Source organism: Lissotriton helveticus, chromosome 4_1, assembly GCF_964261635.1.
Source record: "Lissotriton helveticus chromosome 4_1, aLisHel1.1, whole genome shotgun sequence".
NCBI classification, from domain to species: Eukaryota; Metazoa; Chordata; class Amphibia; order Caudata; family Salamandridae; genus Lissotriton; species Lissotriton helveticus.
The window spans coordinates 586,919,765-586,932,298 of record NC_136063.1 but is presented as its reverse complement, the minus strand read 5'-3'; positions in this window follow the sequence as shown (position 1 = coordinate 586,932,298).

Here is a 12,534-nt window from a genome sequence, read left to right as displayed (position 1 = left end):
GTTTCACCAGTGAACCCCTTTGCTATCAAACAAGCTTAGACGAACCTGCTACTCCTTCTGTGTGACCCTTACTAGGTGATATCACAAATAGAAGTTTTGCCAGCGTACTCTTTGCTATCATTTATTCATACATTCATATAGAAAACCCTAATTAGTGCTTCCAGTTCTGCCCAACCTGCACCAATTTTTCCTTGAGCAACTGACCTCACTGCGAGGTGGATTCTCCTCACCACCCGCTATTCTGCCCCCGGGGATTCCAGACAAACATATAAAAATCACTAACGAGTTGGTTAGAACATTAACTCAATTTAGCAGCATTTCAAAAAACAAATTTAAACATTTCATAATATTTCAAAACATTTACATTCGATCGATCGATACTTTTAGCAGCAATAACATTATCACAGTTTAGCAGCAGTTTTACCTATCTACCTATCTTAACTAGTCCTACCTACCTTTAACTAGTCCCTAACCATCACCTCTGCTACCAGAAAATTACTGATAGAGCGCGAAGGTCACCCGACTAATAATTATACCATATGCACACATGGGCCCATAAAATTGAATACATCATACCAAATATAATCGGGTAACCTTCCCACTACTACCTGTAACCCAGTTCCTTCCTATTTATTACCAATGTACCCGACTTACCAATCCTCGTCACGGGTACCTATGATCACAATGGATCAGGGAGCTTGCTGTAAAAGATAAGCAGTCACAAAATACCATAACATTTATAATATTTGCACTCTTTATAATAACCACAGACTCAGGAAGTTTTGGAAAACCTTTATCTAGTCTTCATCAAATTCAGAAAGTATGAAATTCACAGTAAGTAACTATCAATGACTAGAATCATGAATATCGTGTAACTATGCAGGAAAAAGACTATGCCAATCATTTAGAATTATAAAGGGAAGGTAAAAACAGGGAACATGCTAATAAGAATTTTCAGAGTTTAGACTCAGTATGATGTCTAAAGGACGGGAAAGATAAGGAACATGCTAGAACGTTACAGTTTGAAAATACTCCTCGAAGGTGGGTAAGGCAAAAGAACTTTAATTTGTCTATAGGGAATTTTAAGGTAACATGTAGCTATAGGGAAGGTAAAAAGTGGAACACACTAATAATTCAGAGCAAACACTTTAATTCTGCCTAAAGGAGGGTAAAGAAAAGGAACATCTATTTCATGAGCAGTATTTCACTATTTACGTAAAGGATGGGAAGAAAAATGGAACATGCTAATAAAACAGCAAAAGTGTAAGACTTTATTTATTGGTCAGCACAGGGAGGGTAAGAAAAGAAACCCAGTGCAATATCAGACTGTTAGTAATTTAAGAGAGCAAGAAAGAGCATAAGTGTATTTCCCGCACAGAATTTATATTTACCTAGAACAGTGTTGAGATCAACCCTGGCCACGGGTCAGTTAAGGCAGTAGGAACCCTAAGGAATACAGTCGCCAGTAGGCCAGCAGGTGCAGAATGGAAACCCAGGACAGGAAAACCAGATTAGGATCAGGACAGGACCACCAAGGTAAGACCAGCACCCGCAGTTCAGTTGCAACGCCTGCGCTACACCCTCTCTGCAGCTATCATCAAAACCCCAATTGGGTTCTCGATTTCCCCAGCAAAGTGCTCCGCCAGCACTTAAGGTTCTCAAAACCCCGAATGGATCTGTGAGTCAGTTGGACAGAGTGCTCCACAGCACCTCTGTTTCTCGATCAGCTATTGAGTGCGTAGGGTCAGTGACAGGTCAGCTATTCGGACAAGTCGGACAAATTCTCTAGCTAAACCTAGGCTAGTTATACTGTTTTCGGGTCAGTGTACCACCCCCCAAATGTTGCAAGTGTAAGAATCGCCCATTTCGATTAGACAAAAGAAAGGACAGGTCATCACACCAGCTAGGATTTGACTTTCTCAAGCTCCTGATTTACATTTTCTGGGCACGCCTTTCGAACTTCAGGTTCACATGACATCTTGATTTGTACAACAATACATGTTCTATTTACAAATACATTGTAATTCTCTGGGGATCATAAGGTGAGGTTCCCAGGAGCATCTGCTCAGTCGGTCAGCTCCTTGGCAGTATTGCGAAGGTCATCTGCTCTGGCGACTCGCCGAATCTCGCGCAGACTCAGTTTCAAGCAAGATGGAAAGCGGCAAGGGAAGGCAGGCCATATTTCGTAATGTACCATGAAATAGAAAAGAACAGTTTTAGAATACAGAAAAAAATGAATGCACTGTATACCATGAATCCTTATACTACTCCCATTACTTTATAATAACTATAGCATTAGGATTAATGCGGAACAAACAGCATAGCGAAAGCAGCAATGCAAGCTTGCAGGCATGTGAGAAAACTAAGCAGCCATTTTAGCACTAGTGAGCAAGTGCAAAAGGTTTCCCACCAGAACTGCGAGTACGTCACATCACATGGGTATGACCGACGCATGCGCAGAAGAAATTCCCGCGTAGCAACAGCCATTTTAGCAGCAAGCGTATTAGGATTAGTAAACACATAAGCAAGCGTCACTGGGACACCCCAAATGTCAGAGAAAAGGGAAAATTAGTAAGACAAACAAGTTGTTTAATACTATACTATTAGGGTTGTTTGAGGTTCATGAGTTCAAGCAAGATGCTTTACGTGCCAATTCTTGCTCCATCAGTGTCATCAGAGGTTTGGGGAGGCTCTGGAAAACAGGGTCACTGTCAGCAATGGACTGTCAGCAATGGATAGAATTACATTATCAGCAATGGTCCTGCTCTCTCGCCTGCTTTACCTTTTTGCAAATTTACCAATCATTATTCCACTTGCCCTCTTCAGGGTTCTCAATTCTGCACTCTCTGCGCTGATATGGAAAAATGATAGGCCTACTGTGACACTAGACACATTGTAGCATCCACCTTCAAACGGAGGGTGAGGGGTGCCCCACTATGAGCGTTGTTGTATTGCAGCCTAGCAGCAACATGTTGTACAGGGACCCGCGGTCCTAACACAATTGAGGATAGATTCCTTTGTGCAGAAATACACCTGGATAGTTTATGGGGCAAATTCAGGCAGTAAACGTCCAAAATAGTCACCCCCACCCCGCAATTGCTGGGACAGACACCTTAGATTATGAAATTGGGAGAAGCCCTATGCCCCGGAGCTGCCCGTACACTGCCGGATAAACAGGTATAGCCCAATGACGGCTCCAGATATGTACACCTGGAGCGACTCCTCCCTGAAGACAGTGGGGGTCTACACTCTGGAGCCCTCCAACCAATTGGGACATTCAGGAGGGGTATCAGATTACTCGGAGACAATTCCTAACACATGGTGAATATTTTGACAGCTGTGGGGCTCTGGGGGCATGTCATGTTGTTAAGTGTGTTTGTAAAGAGCGCCGTCACCTGTGCAGCCACAGCTGAGGGGCTCTGGGGGCATGTCATGTTGTTAAGTGTGTTTGTAAAGAGCGCCGTCACCTGTGCAGCCACAGCTGAGGGGCATGTCATGTTGTTAAGTGTGTTTGTAAAGAGCGCCGTCACCTGTGCAGCCACAGCTGAGGGGCATGTCATGTTGTTAAGTGTGTTTGTAAAGAGCGCCGTCACCTGTGCAGCCACAGCTGAGGGGCATGTCATGTTGTTAAGTGTGTTTGTAAAGAGCGCCGTCACCTGTGCAGCCACAGCTGTGGGTCTCCCGGGGGCATGTCATGTTGTTAAGTGTGTTTGTAAAGAGCGCCGTCACCTGTGCAGCCACAGCTGTGGGGCATGTCATGTTGTTAAGTGTGTTTGTAAAGAGCGCCGTCACCTGTGAGCCACAGCTGTGGGGCTCTGGGGGCATGTCATGTTGTTAAGTGTGTTTGTAAAGAGCGCCGTCCCCTGTGAGCCACAGCTGTGGGGCTCTGGGGGCATGTCATGTTGTTATGTGTGTTTGTAAAGAGCGCCGTCACCTGTGAGCCACAGCTGTGGGGCTCTGGGGGCATGTCATGTTATTAAGTGTGTTTGTAAAGAGCGCCGTCACCTGTGCAGCCACAGTTGAGGGGCATGTCATGTTGTTATGTGTGTTTGTAAAGAGCGCCGTCACCTGTGAGCCACAGCTGTGGGGCTCTGGGGGCATGTCATGTTGTTAAGTGTGTTTGTAAAGAGCGCCGTCACCTGTGCAGCCACAGCTGAGGGGCATGTCATGTTGTTAAGTGTATTTGTAAAGAGCGCCGTCACCTGTGAGCCACAGCTGTGGGGCTCTGGGGGCATGTCATGTTGTTATGTGTGTTTGTAAAGAGCGCCGTCACCTGTGAGCCACAGCTGTGGGGCTCTGGGGGCATGTCATGTTGTTAAGTGTGTTTGTAAAGAGCGCCGTCACCTGTGCAGCCACAGCTGTGGGTCTCCCGGGGGCATGTCATGTTGTGAAGTGTGCTTGTAAAGAGCGCCGTCACCTGTGCAGCCACAGCTGAGGGGCATGTCATGTTGTTATGTGTGTTTGGAAAGAGCGCCGTCACCTGTGAGCCACAGCTGTGGCGCTCTGGGGGCATGTCATGTTGTTATGTGTGTTTGCAAAGAGCGCCGTCACCTGTGAGCCACAGCTGTGGGGCTCTAGAGGTATGTAATGTTGTTCTGTGTGTTTGTAAAGTATGCCGCCACCTGTGCAGCCACAGCTGTGGGGCTCTGGAGTCATGTCATGTTGTTTTGTTTGTTTGTAAAGAGCGCCGTCACCTGTGCAGCCACAGCTGAGGGGCATGTCATGTTGTTAAGTGTGTTTGTAAAGAGCGCCGTCACCTGTGCAGCCACAGCTGTGGGGCTCTGGGGGCATGTAATGTTGTTCTGTGTGTTTGTAAAGAGCGCCGTCACCTGTGCAGCCACAGCTGTGGGGCTCTAGGGGCATGTAATGTTGTTCTGTGTGTTTGTAAAGTGTGCCGCCACCTGTGCAGCCACAGCTGAGGGGCATGTCATGTTGTAATGTGTGTTTATAAAGTGTGCCACCACCTGTGCAGCCACAGCTGTGGGGCTCTGGGGGCATGGCATGTTGTTTTGTGTGTTTGTAAAGAGCGCCGTCACCTGTGCAGCCACAGCTGAGGGGCATGTCATGTTGTTATGTGTGTTTGTAAAGTGTGCCGCCACCTGTGCAGCCACAGCTGAGGGGCATGTCATGTTGTTAAGTGTGTTTGTAAAGAGCGCCGTCACCTGTGAGCCACAGCTGTGGGGCTCTGGGGGCATGGCATGTTGTTTTGTGTGTTTGTAAAGAGCGCCGTCACCTGTGCAGCCACAGCTGAGGGGCATGTCATGTTGTTATGTGTGTTTGTAAAGTGTGCCGCCACCTGTGCAGCCACAGCTGAGGGGCATGTCATGTTGTTATGTGTGTTTGTAAAGTGTGCCGCCACCTGTGCAGCCACAGCTGAGGGGCTCTGGGGGCATGTCATGTTGTTTTGTTTGTTTGTAAATAGCGCCGTCACCTGTGCAGCCACAGCTGAGGGGCATGTCATGTTGTTATGTGTGTTTGTAAAGTGTGCGGCCACCTGTGCAGTCATAGCTGTGGGGCTCTGGGGGCATGTCATGTTCTGTGTGTTTGTAAAGTGCACCGTCACCTGTGCAGCCACAGCTGTGGCGCTCTGGAGGCATGTCATGTTGTTTTGTGTGTTTGTAAAGTGCACCGTCACCTGTGCAGCCACAGCTGTGGGGCTCTGGGGGCATGTCATGACTCATGTTGTTATGTGTGTTTGCCCTCATCTGTGCAGCCCCAGATAGAAGAAGGGCTGCAAACCCTCCTGACATGGTTACTTACGGGAGATAGGGTGGTGTCGACTAGCATCTGTCTAGGACAGACCACTGACAAAGATACCCACACAATAGGAAGAGGCCTTGGGAAGGGGATCTGACGATGTGGAATGTGAGAAAGTACCAACCCAAGTGGCACACATCTCCAGGAACAGTAAATATAAATTGATACAATTTCACTATCTCCGCCACATATCTCTCACCCCACCAGATTGCCAGCATCGTTGTAAGGTCACAAGGGGACAACCGTGGATGCCGTCTATCTGATGCTGGCTTTTTCCATGTGGTGTGGAAATGTCCCGGATTGACTAGATATTTCGAGGGGCTTGCAGTATAGGGATGGTGTTAGGCCTCTCCTAAGATATGCTTGTTGGGATCAGGCTCCAAGAACTAAAACAGAAACTTTTCAGACCTCGCTTTGCTGCTGGTAAAACGTAGGATTTCAGTGCACCGTGGGGCACATATGACGTTGTTCGTTGCTTACCAGCTCGGTGCAGGTCACCGATGTGGTTATATGGGCTGCAGAAGAGAAAGTGGTGGCTTTGCGTGTAACATCGTCTTAAGCGAATAAGCGTATCTATCTGCAGACGTGAGAGACAACCCTAAGAGAACTCACTCAGTTACTTGACAATCCTAATTGTTTTAAAAATAGATTGTGTAAAATAATACCTAGAGGGACACTTGTTCTAAATTCGAGCTGCCCTGTCCTTCCTGGGTCTACGTGTTGCTCCTGTACATTTTACAACGTCAGCTCTACAGCATTTTCCCACACAAGTCTGGGTGATGGAGACACAGCCCAGCATGTTGAGGAGAACACCGGAATGTTCAGAGCACTGGAACAACCATGTAAGGGTTGATAGACACCACTAGGATAACAAGACAGAGAAACCAGGCATCGAAAGGGGAGCATTAAAACACGCTGACGCACAGCCAATCAGAGGTACGACTGCTATAAAACACGGATTCTTTCTAAACAGAAAGGATGGCTAAGATCTGAACTAAAAAAATACCTTTAAGTAAACTTTTCCAGGGAAAATAAAGGCACTTGAACTAGGAACTGTAAACACAGTAGAATGCTACAAAGTGCATTGAGAACGTGAGCTGCAAACCTTTTCTTTCACTAACAAACTGTAATTCAATTATACTAAATAATCTCAATAACAGGCCGTACTATTTTCAGTTAGAAAAACACAAACAACATACACAATAGGACTCCAAGCAGTATGTCAATTAGAAGTAATGACTCTTTTTTAAAAGAAGGCCATCCTTGTCATTAGAGTACTAATACACTGTCAAAATTATATGTCTACTTATTAGAGAGAGAGGACACTGGCCAGTGCTGAGGATCACCCCTTGTCCTGGTGAAGACCTTGCACAAATTAACACTACAGAGGTTGAAACATGACGACTATACATGGAAAGCTCAATTAATAACAAAATAAATTGGTTCCTTACACAAAGGCCCAATTCAACGAACTGAGTGTCAATTAAGGAAGAATTGTAGGGGTTCTTTATGTTAATATTATCGACATTTATAAAGCGCACTATCACCCTACGGGTACCCTGGCACTCCTATTCTACATCCAGGAGGAGTAATTTACTTTTTTGGGAAACTGAGTCCTAATAAAGTTCAATTATTTGATGGATTTTAATAATTGTACATAAACCACACTGAGTCCAATATAGTTTTTTTTAATTTCAATTTTTTTTATTGAAATGAATAAGTTTCACATGTACATTGTATACAGTTGTCTTTCTTGGGCTGCTTTACATGTATGCTTGCTCAGTGGTAGGGGGGGGGGGTTTATTGCGTCAGATACTCGTCTAGGGCTGCCCACATGTCTTCTTTGGCTGTGTGGTTCGCCGCCTTGTGTTTGGCGGTGATGTTGTCTGCCCCTCTGAGGAATGTTACCCAGTTGAACCAGCGCTTGAAGGTGGCTTTGCTGGAGTTTTTCCAGTATCCCAGAATATTTTTAACAGCTGCCGCCAGGAGCATGTCTACTAAATCTCGTATTTCTTTGGATTGGAGTTGTGGCTCTAGGAAACCGGTAATTATCCCTGCTAGCCCTCGTTGTATCTGGCAACCCGTGATCGAGTCTATTAGGTTGTATACTTTGCTCCAGAACGCTTTGACTTTGGGGCAGTCGTATATCATGTGGGCTAGGTCCCCCCTTGCTTTGTGGCAGTTCCAGCACTCGCTGTTGTCGCTTGCCCCAACTCTCTCTAGTTTCGCCGGTGTCCAGTGTAGTCTGTGTAGTATCCAGTATTTTGTTTGTGCTAACTGTGGTGTGATCTTGTTTTTGGACGCTGATGTCCATAGTCTGGCCTTCTCTTCTTCACTTAGCGGTCTGTGGATGGTCTCTTCCCAGAAGGCTATTGTTTTCATTGCTTAGATTTGATGATATTGTGGGACACAATTCACTGAGTGGCGGATTTGACAAATGGGAGCACTGGTTGAATCTTTAACACTTCCAGTGAGTACATTTTCTGTGACATGTTGTACTTTTGGATTTATATTAAAATGAATCACTACTTTATTTTTCTTATGTATGCTAAAATTGCTTGTTTATCCGTAAGCTCTGGCTCTACTTCAAGGTAAAGTACTTTGACGTCATCTTGATGTAATCCACGCTATATGAAACGTCAAATAAATGAAAATAAAATATTCAGTTGCAAACCCGTACTTTGGCTCTTCTTTGAGGAAGACATCGTATTATTGGGCCTGTCCCCATTTTATGGGAAATATTTGCCCTAAAGCGTTTACATTTGAAGGCTCATTGGAGCTGGGGAAATATCTATACAGAAACAACACGGTGCCGCATTTGACCAGAAATCAAAAAATGCTTCTTGACACTGATGTATTTTCCTTTTCACATCAAGCCATATTTATTTATCAATCATTGTTCTCTGAGCATGGCATCCAACTCCTCCGACAATGCCATTTCCTCAAACGTCGAGACCATATTGTTTCACTTCAGCTTCACCCACAGCTTGCACTGACTATCAATAATCTACTCACTGGCTAAGCACACCCATCACACACACACACCACTGATGAGCGTGCATCACACGTATCACCCAAAAGTAGCCGCTATAATAGAAACACTTTGGGGCAGATTTACAAGCCTCTTGCGCCAATTTTGCGTAATTTGTAACATGGGAAAAGTGCAGGGCCGGACTGGCTAACGGGCAGTTTGGAATGCTGCTGAGCTGAGGGCAGATTTTTGTTAATGGGGACCTGCGTGAGCTAAATGAAATTCGTTTTGCTTTCAGGATTTCGAAGCACATGCAGGTCTCCATGAACGAAATCAGCCCCCACTGCAGTAAAATCAGCCCCCAGCTCGGCAGCATTCCAAACTGCCCGGTAGCCAGTCCGGCCATGGAAAAGTGACGCAAAAGTGGCGCAAGGGTCTTGTAAATCTGCCCCTTTATATACAGCTGACCCTACCTCCGGGCCATAGCGAAACAATTAGAAAACTATTATGACGGCCGCAAAATTGTTCAGCTTTGCTATGTGGACATTTGGGGCGGGCCCCACTGGAACTGGCTGGAACTGTGTGGGCTGCTCGGACTGTACAAGGCAGTACAAAACTACAGTATGCTCAGGTTGCGAATTTATACCCACTTTGTCTTTTTTTAAACATGTTTCTTTTCTCAATTTAGAAAAAGAAAGAAAACAGGATCAAACACTAAACTTTGGCATGCACAAGTTGCACAACCCGCATTGAACAGGGACCCATGTTATGACTTCTGAAAGGGTACGTCATCAGCAAACTGTGAGTGTGGGCATATCAGTGAACTATGACCCTAAACAAAAGGCTAGAACCATGTCATTATCTGAGGGCAATGTAAATAAGACTTTTGACATATAAACGAAAGACGTCCTAAAAAATGCTCAACAAACACTGAAAAATAAATGTGGGCAGGAGGGCCGGTTGAGTATACCTATGGGGGTGATGAATCGAAATCCTTTCCTGTGTTTTGACACACCACAGAGGGTACTTCACTTCAGTGAAATTGGTTTATTCGTAGAAGCGCTTGAGCACCCTCTACTGGCAGAAACAGGGATGTGCTCATGTTTCAGCGAAGGCTCCAAGCCCTGATGCGCTTTTAGGCAGATAGATAGTAAGACTATCCAAAACAGAGGATAAGAGACGTTTTCACACATGGGCCTAGGACCCCAGCCTTTGAGGGATCTCCCTGGTTGAGCCACCTCTGTTCTGCAGAGAGTCTTGCCCTGATGGCCTTGAATAATTTTTAAACAGATTGTTTTAAATAACCTTTTCTTTTCATTTATTTGTAATGTGGGTTATGTGTGAGAACCTATGACAGATATTCTGCAGAGAAATGTTGTGTTTCATGCAACATCCATTAAAAAAGTTTCTTTTATATTAAATCCAGGCCTTACACATGCGAAATGGAAGGGTGTAACAGAGATTATTTGTAGTAATATTAGTGAGCTGCTGTGTTACAATATCGAAAACACAGGTCACTATCCCTGAATATTAGATGTAAACACATTTACAATTTGGAAGAATGTGCCTGTGCACTGTTAGTGACCTGGCCAAAGAGGGCATGAAAGAGCGGAAATTAAATCATGAATGCAAAGCTGTTCCAAACAGTGCTCCCCCTCCCCCCCTTCCAAAAAAAAAAAATTTGGCCCAGGGCCCCTAAAAGCCCTCAGATGTCCCTGCATATGATTTCAGTCAGAAGAATTAAACCCCACATCTTCCTAGAAACCCTTTCTTGTGAAGTCGGGCAAGCAATGAAGCAATGATCAAGGCACTTGCTTTCTCAAGTAGTATTGATAAGTGATTTGGGTAGGCTGGTGTACAATGCCTTAATGACAAACCACAGTATTTAAAAATAGCAGCCTGCACTCTGCAAAATATACCTGAAAGTCTTGCACGGCAGAAGGGGGGAGCTATAGAGAAGACGGTGCAGGTAGGGAGTGCTGCCGACTGAGAGTAGCCAGCACCTGCAAACAAAATGAAAGAGTGTTGAACAACCAGTGCCATAGGTGAATGCCTCTAAGAAGCTGTATGAAGAGCCATGCCATTCAAAAGTGCAAGACATGTGGAATGTAAAGAGACAGGGAAAGTGGGGGTGAAATGGTGTTACCATTGGAGGAAAATAAACAATCACCCAAGCATTTAGCGATTAACGACAGTGAGCTAAAAAATGATTGCTGATTCAGTCACAAGATGTCAAATGCAAACACAGCATAGAGATAAATTCTCACTGAACGGAAACCGGACGAAGTAGAAAAGCTGTATTTAAGTACAGGAGCATATCAGTGAACAGCAGTGAATGTGATTTGATGTTTAAAAGTACAAAAAAGCAAACACAAGAAAGCAACTGGGAAGTCATACACTGTAGAACGTGAAGCCTCAATGCTGAGTGGCTAGAAAGGGCATGTTTAATACATTGCAAAAGCTACTAAATGTCTGTCATACAAAAAGTAAAATTCAGAATATCTATAGTGTTAATAGTGCAAATCATACAGCACTGCTCAAATAATTTCCAAAAGCAACCAGTCATTTTGGACCAGACCAAAATAGGCATGAAAAGGGCATTGGAGACACTACATCTCTACAACATGGAAAATAAACTCCAAACCAATGCAACTAAAACTAAGGTATTGGTCTTTGGATATAAACCAAAAAAATCCCTGCTGGGCTGGTATTTCGGACCATTAAGAATTGCCACCACAAACAAGTATACCTACCTGGGAGCACAATTCTCAGATACTGGCAGAACAACACTACAGGCCAAAACACTGTAGGGAAAAGCGGCCAAGGTCCCACATGCCCTATGCAGATTACATACGAAGATTGTGAGCCATTCAATGGAGGGCATACCAAGAGTAATGCAAGCCAAACTAGTTCCAACAATAAGCTATGGCCATCTTGCTTTCCGGGCCTAATGTCCGACAAGTTGGAGCATTTGCACATTATGGCCTTCAGAAAGGTTTTTAGGTTACCACTCTCAACAAGGTGCACACTGATTCGACTTGAGTTCAATTTAACCGCAATGGACATAGAATGCAAAAAAGATATAGTGACACTGCATCATCATGTGACTAAGGCAAGCCCAGGCACTTTGAGGGAAGCACTTCAAATAGTCTTCATGGACAAGACTAGTCGGTGGGCAAGGTACCTCATGTCAGCTAATAGAATATTGGGCCTGACAGCTGATCTCACAACGGTCAATCAATTGACAACGGCAGTTTAAAGAACCTGCTAAAAAGCAGGGAAAGATCTTTTCGAGATATCAGGACATCAAAAGGATCAGAGCCACCCGTGGCACTAAGAGTCTTGTCCACTCACATGAAGCTACCCTATGCCAACAATACCTGAAAGCTGGTCTGGGAAGACATACTCTTCAAAATGTTCTGATGAACAGGCTGCTAACTTTACCTATACAGGTCTACGGAGCACACTGGAAATCGACACCAGCTGGAAACTGCCGATGTCGCTTATGTCAATTCCATACAGAATCTGTAGAGCACGTGATCTGTTGCTGTTCAGCTTTGTTAAACCCAAGGCACTTATACCTAAGAACAATGTTCATCCTAAACAAAGTAAAAACATGCAAGGAGGCCTTAACATTTATTTATACCACAACAGTACCAATGGAGCTTGCACGAGCTGGGACGTTCTTTGCTGCAGCTGGAAAGACTTTATGGCAAGTACAAGAACAAAAAAAACAACAACAGCAGAATAATACACTAACTATATGCTTACTGCCAGTGTGCATTAACATTATGGAACAGCACGCC